The following is an 8,545-nucleotide window of genomic DNA, read 5'->3' as shown; positions in this document are numbered from 1 at the left end:
TAATCCCAGCACTTTGGGAGGCTGAGACGGGTGGATCACGAGGTCAAGAGATCGAGACCATCCTGGTCAACATGGTGAAACCCTGTCTCTACTAAAAATACAAAAAATTAGCTGGGCATGGTGGCTCGTGCCTGTAATCCCAGCTACTCAGGAGGCTGAGGCAGGAGAATTGCCTGAACCCAGGAGGCAGAGGTTGCGGTGAGCCGAGATCGCGCCATTGCACTCCAGCCTGGGTAACAAGAGCGAAACTCCATCTCAAAAAAAAAAAAAAAAAAAAAAGAAGAAAATGTTTCACAGTGGTTGAACTAATTTACATTCCCACCAGCAGTGTAGAAGTGTTACTGTTTCTCCTCACCAGCATCTGTTGTTTCTTGACTTTTTAATAATTGCCATTCTGACTGCCATAAGATAGTGTCTCATTGTGGTTTTGATTTGCATTTCCCTAATGATCAGTGATATTGAGCTTTTCTTCACATGTTTATTGGCTGCATGAATGGCTTTTTTTGAGAAGTGTCTGTTCATGTTCTTTGCCCACTTTTTAATGGGGTTGTTTTTTCCTTGTAAATTTGTTTAAGTTCCTCGTAGACTCTGGATATTAGACCTTCTTCAGATGGATGGATTGCAAAAATTTTCTCCCACTCTGTGGCTTGCCTGTTCACTCAGGGGCTTGTTTCTTTTGCTGTGCAGAATCTCTTTAGTTTTATTAGATCCCATTTATCAATTTTTGCTTTTGTTGCAATTGCTTTTGACAATTTCTTCATGAGGTCTTTGCCTATGCCTACGTTCTGAATGGTATTGCCTAGACTTTCTTCTAGGGTTTTTATAGTTTTGGGTTTCAAACATTGTGGATTACAGGGTGGAGATTCCTCAAAGGTCTGTAACCAAAAATATCATTTGACCTAGCAGTCCTATTACTGGGTATATACCCAAAGGAATATAAGTCATCCTGTTATAAAAATACATTCACTCATATGCCCATTGCAGCACTATTCACAATAGCAAAGACATGGAATCAACCCAAATGCCCATCAATGATAGACTGCATAAAGAAAATTTGGTACGTATCACCATGGGGTATTATACAGCCATAAAAAGGAATGAGATCATGTCTTTTGCAGGGACATGAATGAAATGGGAAGCCATTATTCTCAGCAAACTAATGCAGGAACAGAGAGCCAAACACTGCTTGTTCTCACTTATAAGTGGGAGTTGAACAATGAGAACACAGGGACACAGGGAGAGGAGCAACACACACACTGGACCATGTTGAGAGGTGGAAGGAGGGAGAGAATTAGGAAAAATAGCTAATGAATGCAGGGCTTAATACAGAGGTGATGGGTTAATAGGTGCAGCAAACCATCATGGCACATTTTTACCTATGTAACAAATCTGCACATGTACCCTGAAACTTAAAAAAAGAAACACAAGGCCAGGCATGGTGGCTTATGCCTGTAATCCCAGCACTTTTGGAGGCCGAGGTGGGTGGATCATGAGGTCCAGAGTTTAAGACCAGCCTGGTCAAGATGGTGAAACTCCATCTCTACTAAAAATACAAAAAATTAGATGGGCATGGTGGTGGGTGCCTATAATTCCAGCTGCTCGGGAGGCTGAGGCAGAGATTGCTTGAACCTGGGAAGCAGAGGTTACAGTGAGCTGAGATCTCAAAAAACAAACAAACAAACAAACAACCAACAAACAGAGAAAGAGCATATTCTGGAAATGACCGGCCAGAAAGCATTTGAATTGGAGCATCCGGAACCAGAGAACGCATGGTCTCATTATATTTCATATGGGTCAGACATACTTGTGATCTATTCAGCGTTTAATACCACATTTGAATATGTCATTTATAAAGCTGACCACGTTCTAAAAAGGGATGACTCAGCATGATGTGTTTATCTTGCAACTGAAGAGTAGGGTAGTTTGAATATTGGATGTATATTTCTACAGACAGGAAATAAACCATTTCTGTGTGTGACCTTAGAGGGCAGACTTGAGGTTTCAGAGAAGTAGACTTCCATCTGTCAAAGGGAAGGGATTTCTCAAAGTCTGAGCAGTTGAAAGTTGGAACAGGCCATCCAACCAGGCCTGTCCCAGTAGAGGCTGGTTCAGCCTAAGCAGGACTCATGCAGGTGGGTCTGGGATGGGGTGGAGGCTGTGAGATCAAATGATACTCAAGTTGTGTTGAAAGATCTGAGGTCTTAGGAGGGTTAGCATCAGAATAGCTATTCAGGGAGGGTTTTCAAGGGCAACCTTTCAGTATTTTCCCAACAGGAATCCTGCATGTGCCTCTCTGCCTGCTGGTCATTATTGGTCTCTCATTTTACTGGGACTTCAAAGAATCATGCTCATCGAGTGAGAAAACTTAGTAGTCAGTCTGTCACTCTTTACCAGAAGACTAGATCTTATCTTTGCAGAGATGAAGCTTCCATCTGGACATGTCAACCCTAGCCTTTATGGTGAGGGCTTGGCCCCTCTCAGAGGGCTGCTCGTGCCCAATTTTCAGCACTGAATAGTCTAGTTGTCAAATGTGTCCAGGAGCCAATGCTAGAATCTTGCCCTGTGTATTGTGTTGGGGACACTTTGTCCCATAAACAGGTACCGCTCTGCAGCAGGACTGGGTGGGGGAGAGAGAGGTGTAAGCCAGCTCCACTCCTTCAGCATGGAGATGGTGGATGGGTAGTGTGTCCCATGAAAGATGCCGCATCACGCAGTAGCATTGGATTTTATCAACCAGAAAAGAGACCTGATCTGAGCTGTTATGTGATGAAATGGGCACGCAGGAAAAGTTCAGATTGCTCATTACAGAGGAGAAGGATGGGAAAACAAGGAGCCACTTGCATTTGGGACACGAAGCCAGTTATCTCTCCCTGTTCTCTGTATTTGTGGAATCCTGGCTTTCTAGCACCACGCACCTACCTTGTCATCCCTGCCAACTTCCACCCATCCCATTCTCTGCAGGCAGCCGCATTTCCTTTCAGCTGTCTCTGCCACCTCTTTTGTTCTCATTTGCTTTGTATTTGGGCAGCATGATAGCCGTCTCACACAGCCTTTGATGAAAGCAGAGGAGGTGAGGGAGGCTCCAATGAAATAAGAAAAAGAAAACAAAACCAAATTTAGGAACTTAGAGACTGTCCTGTCCAACCTCCTACCTCAGACTCTAGAGTCAACAAATCCGTTGGTTTGTAAGACTTCCATAACATGGAGTAAGACCGAGAATGCTTGCAGACCACATTTGTGAGTATCTTGAAGAGAACACCATCCTGAAGGATGTCCCTGCTTTGGCTTTGCAAGTAAATACAATCTAAAAGGGTATTATTTCTTTCTCAAGTTGAGATTGGTGGGTTGTATACATTTCAAAAATAGTGGTATTCCTTTTCTGAGACAAAAAATTTTCATGGAGCCACAATCTATGAAACAGGGAGAAATGAATTATACTGATTAGGTAGGTTTGAGGGCCCACGTATCCATTCCTGAACATCCCACGTGTCTCCTAAAGCAAATTTTAAGCCTCTTGCTATAAGTAAAGGGGAAACAACAGGTGGACTCCATCCAGGCCACAACATTCCAGTGGTTCAGGGCTTCCCATAAGAGTTTACAGCCCAATTTACTCATTTAACAAACATTTATGGAGTGTCCGCCATATGTCAGGTTTTGCTAGGTATTTGGGATAAACCAACAGATGAGAAAAACATGGTCTCTGCTTTTATAGGGCTTAGATTGCAGTAAGTGACATTGGCATATTGTGCTACATGCCACGTAGGAAATGAACAGGATAATGAGATGGAGCCATGGGGTAGGGGCTGCTGGAGAAAGGCCTGTCTTTTTCTTTCTTTCTTTCTTTCTTTCTTTCTTTCTTTCTTTCTTTCTTTTTTTTGTAGATGAGCTAAGGTTTATTTACTTACTTAACATTTAAAAATAGTTCATTTACTTCAACAACATGGCAAGCAGTCAAGAGTACTATTGAAACACTCTCAATTCAGAGAGGGTGAGGACAGAAAAGATCACAACCCCATTCCTGAGGTGGAGTGAAAGATCTAAGCCGGGCCTCCATCCTGGGCCAGGCTCCTCCATTAAACAGAGACAAACAAACAATGGGAAAGCCATCAGGAGATAGCCTGAAGTGCTCACAAATAAGAAAGAACGTGACCAATATTGAGGGCTGGTTCCTGATGAATCATTAGGAAAGTCAGTTGGTTCTGTCTTTAGCAGGTGGCTTAGCACCCTTCTGGAGAACAGAGAACAGTAGTCTGGGGCTGGAGACTGAAGGCCAACATCCAACAAAGGTTACCTTCTTTTCAGTAACACTTTGTTCCTTTTAACAACAGCAAGAAACCTGAAATCAGAGGAGTCATTTAAAAAACCCCTTCTGGCTGCAACCTGAAAGCATCTCCCAGGCCAGACTCAGGGTAGAGATGATTCCAACTTCAGTGGGCCTCTTCTTCAATAGGGGAGCAGCCAGAGAAGAAGCTGGTGTTGCTGGCCAGAGCTCGTTTCTTTTTCTTCCCTGGAGCCTTATTTTCTTGGTATTCTGTTGCTACATGTTTCAACTCTGGGAGGTCAAAAGGGTAGGGAGGTGGGGCAGTCTTCTTTGACAGCATTGCTTCATGTCACACATCTCTTTCAGGATCTTGCTATTGGGGGTGGCACAGACAGGGTTAAAGAAGCTCAATCCTGGAGTCACCTCTGTAGGATCCTCCAGTTTGAAGGAGCCTTTGGAATCCTGGGTCCGTTCAACTGTGCACAAGCTATCCTTGCCTTGCTGGTGGTAGCTGCGGGGTCACAGCTACAGTCCACACCACAGCCTGACTTCTGCTTCCTGTACCCACACTGCTTGTTCCCACACCAGCCCTTGCAGCAACACCCTTGGATGTTCTTCCTGGACACCTTAACTAATTTTGTTGGCTTCCATTCCTCATCGTCCCCCTCATCACCGTCACCATCACCATCGTCATGCTCATTGACAGAATGCTCTGAACAGTAATTTAGATCCTCAATGTCCATGCTTTGCTCCAGGAACTTTTCTTTAACATGAGAAGGTTTTGGCTTAGGTGGGATATATTCAAAAGAAGAGTCTGGAGATAGAAGGGCATCCTTAGGAAGAGGCTTCTGTCTGCTGGCTACCTGGAGGAGGGTCAGTTTCTGCTTGATGATTTCATTCTCTCGGAGAAGCTGCTGATTTTGCTCACACACTTCTCGCGTCTTCTCAAGTTCTTCATCCTGACACTTCAGTGTGCTCAGCAGCTGCTGTTCCTTTCCACTGATTGATTCCTCGAACTGTTTCTCTGCTATTTGGCTTTGCTGCAGCTGGCTGAGAAGGTACAGCACCTTCTCCTGGTGCTGTTGCTCCATTCTGACCAGCTCAGCTTGTAACTCTGTCTCTATCTCGGCAAAATGATTTTGTTCCTCAAACAGCATCTTCTGTGTATCAGCACAGCTGGCCTTGCTCTGTTTCAGGCTGCTTTCAAGTTTGCTGACCTGTATTTTGGAGGGGACCAGTTCTACAATCAAATATTTCAGGGCACCCTTGGCTTCCACAAAGGTGGCAATAGCCTCCCAGTGCTGTTTTAGTCTGTCCTCACTCTCTGCATCTAGCAGCTTCTGCTGTAGGTCAGCAATCTGAGCACTTCTGAATTTCATTTCAGTCTCTAGGCTTTCAATCTGCTTTGTAATAGAATCTTCTGACTCTGAAACTTGACTGCACACTTCAGTAAGGGAGAATGTATGCCTCTGGAGTTTAGGGGGTGGATTCTCCCCAGATTCCTTTTTTCTTTGAGTTGAGCCACATCTTGAGCCAGGATCTTTCTGCCTTCAAGGAGGTCATTCAGGTGGCTTTTGGCTTCCTCAGTACTAACCATAACCTCAATTTCATTTCCAAGCCAATTCTTCACTCGAGCTGCACTGGTTTCCGTTCTACGGCTCTGAGTCTCTTTCCACTTATCCGCGACCTCCTGTTGTTTCTGGAGAGCATCCTTGAGATGCTATTGGCAGCTGCTGCCTCCTCTGTTTTACATCTGAGCACATAGGATTGTTCCTGGAAGTTTCTTTCAAGTTTCAGCAGCTCATATTGCCTCTTATGGCCTCGTTCTTTTAACTGTATTACTTCTTTGTCTTTTTTCTGCTTCCACTATCTGAACTTCTCAGCATCCTCTTTCATTTGATGCATTAACTGTACCCGCTATTTTTTCATCATCTGTATCTCCTGGTTCAGTTTGGAGACAGTACGCTCTGTGGATTCCTTTAGTTTCAGAAGTTTGGACTGCTCATTCAGTTTCTTCTTCAGATCAGCGAGTTGACCCTCCAGCTCCTGGAGATGTTTGTGGTGGCACTCCCTCAGCCTGGCTTGGTTGACATCCTTCTTTGCTGTCTGAAGTTCAAGAACCAATTCTTCCTTTTCCTTTTGCAGATTGATGACTTCTAATTCTAGACCTTTTATGTTATCCTGGTATTGGAATTGAATGGGCTGTAGTTGGCTGTCGTTCTGAGTCATCTTCTTAGCCAGGGCCTCTTTCAGTGCAAGGGCTTTATTCAACTCAGTCAGCTCCTTAGACATCTGAGCTTGACAGAGAGCATGCTGAGTGGTAAAAGCATCGGAAGATCTGCTCATCTCTGGACTGGTTTCCACTTGGGCTTCTTGTTCTGCTGCAGTGTCAATGGCTGCAGCCATGCAAGCAACAGTTTCATCCTATAACTGGGTAATCAATTGCTGCAGGTTACAAATTATCTCTACATTTTCTTTCAATTCCTCATCTTCCAAAGTCTCCACTAGCTTTTGAAGATTCAGTTTGTAGGCCGCATGCTGCCTGAACTCTTCTAGTTTGGCGTTCATTTTTTCATTCGCTTGCTCTGTCAAAATGATCCTCTCCAACATCTGGGCTGTCTGACCAGCTGCCTCGCTCAGACCACGACTTAATTTTTCATTCTCCTCTACCAGCAACTGATTCTTCTCCATCAGGGACTGCAGATTCTCTGATGGTTCCACATTTATAGATCCAGGCAGGGTACTTCCATAGGCTTGTAGCAACAAGACCTGTAGCTGTTGTACCTGTTGCTTTAGATGATTAAGTTAAGCTGTCTGGGGATCAATATTAACAATAGGTTTGTTCTTGATTTTTCTTGCTCTGTCCGCATAGCAAAGGGTATTTAATGTTTCTTCTAGATTGGAGTCAGCAGGACTCACACAGGCTATCATGAGTATGACTATTACCTCCCAGAGAATCTTGAAGCAGTCGAGTCAACTTGGAATCTCTGTAGGGCACAAATCCACCCTTTTTGTCATCTCCAAGAGCACTGATTACATTTCCCAAGCATAGGAGGCCTCAGTTAATAATACCCTCTTTCAGATGATCCCCTTCAGCCTTGGTTTTCCTCTGTCTTTCTGATCCAGCGAGGTCTACAAGATGCAGCTTGGAGCGAAAGCTGTTATTCCTGTCACTTTTCTTTGTTTGCTCTGTGGAGACTGTAAAGATGGCATGGGATCGGGGTGACTGGGAGTTCATAGCTGTGGAGGCTACAGTCCTAGAGTTGTTGCCCTGCTCCAGACAGGAAACAGCATCCAAGGCAACCAAAACAGTCTTCTCAGTGAGTCCCACAATCTTTATGCCTTCCTTAGGATGCTCCTGGATATTTATTTGAGATATCTCACGAGATGGGCATAGAAGATCCAAAATTTCTTCATTGGAAATCTCTAAGTAAGACACTTTCAAAGTAAATTCAAAGTCACTCTTTTTTTAAATCGATTTCTTTGAAGAGGGGTTGTATTACCCTGGGAATAACCCCAACTGTCGGTTCATTCTCTTGCTCTGCCGTGTATGCACCTCCTATCCAATAGGTTTTCCAGAGCCAGTCTGTCCACAGGCCAGGACCGTGGCATTGTATCCTTTAAATACGCCTTTTATGACTGGCGCTACTGCTGTATTGAAGACTTCTTCCTGTTCAGTAGAAGGATCAAACACAAAATCGTAGGTGAAGGATTTATCAGTACCAACCACCACCTGAGGCTCCCCGGGCACGAAGGAGAGGCACATCTGGCAGCCCTCGCTAATCTCTTTGGGGACAGAGGGCGATAACGCAGTGCCACTCTTACAGGAATTCCCTTCACCTCTTCCTTCATGATCCTATCTCAGCACCGTCTCAAACTAAGTGTCTCTTCTCCGTTCTCCCCGGGTCTCCCGCTGCCCTGTCTCCGCTGGAGCTTTAACCACCAAGTTTCAAATCCGTCCCGGAGATGCTAACAATTGCAGCGCAGAAAAGGGCTGTCTTTGTTAACTTACCCGTCTGAATTTGATGGCGCCCTTCTCCCCCAGGTCCAATCGCCTTTCTGAGCCGTAGCACCACCTGAAAGGAGGTCCTGTGTTTCCTCAGGCAGATCAGGGAGCAGAGACATCTTCTGGGAAGGACTGATAGAACAGACAAACTCTGCAAAACACCTTTTCCAGTCTTCTTGAAAATGATTGTGACGTAAGGCACATCTGACATTTGTAGACAGATTGAAGGTGGGGATTTTTGGGCGACAATTAAGGATGATGATGAGCTTAGCTCTCCT

The 8,545-nt window shown here is 44.6% G+C and overlaps 1 pseudogene; it reads right to left on the bottom strand.

The window, feature by feature from the left end:
• Positions 1-4,426: 4,426 nt before the first annotated feature.
• On the bottom strand, positions 4,427-8,140 carry LOC101034372 (chromosome-associated kinesin KIF4A-like; annotated as a pseudogene).
• Positions 8,141-8,545: the final 405 nt, after the last annotated feature.

The sequence above is a fragment of the Saimiri boliviensis genome, chromosome 11, assembly GCF_048565385.1.
Source record: "Saimiri boliviensis isolate mSaiBol1 chromosome 11, mSaiBol1.pri, whole genome shotgun sequence".
Classification (NCBI taxonomy): domain Eukaryota; kingdom Metazoa; phylum Chordata; class Mammalia; order Primates; family Cebidae; genus Saimiri; species Saimiri boliviensis.
This window is presented reverse-complemented; position numbering and strand designations above follow the sequence as displayed.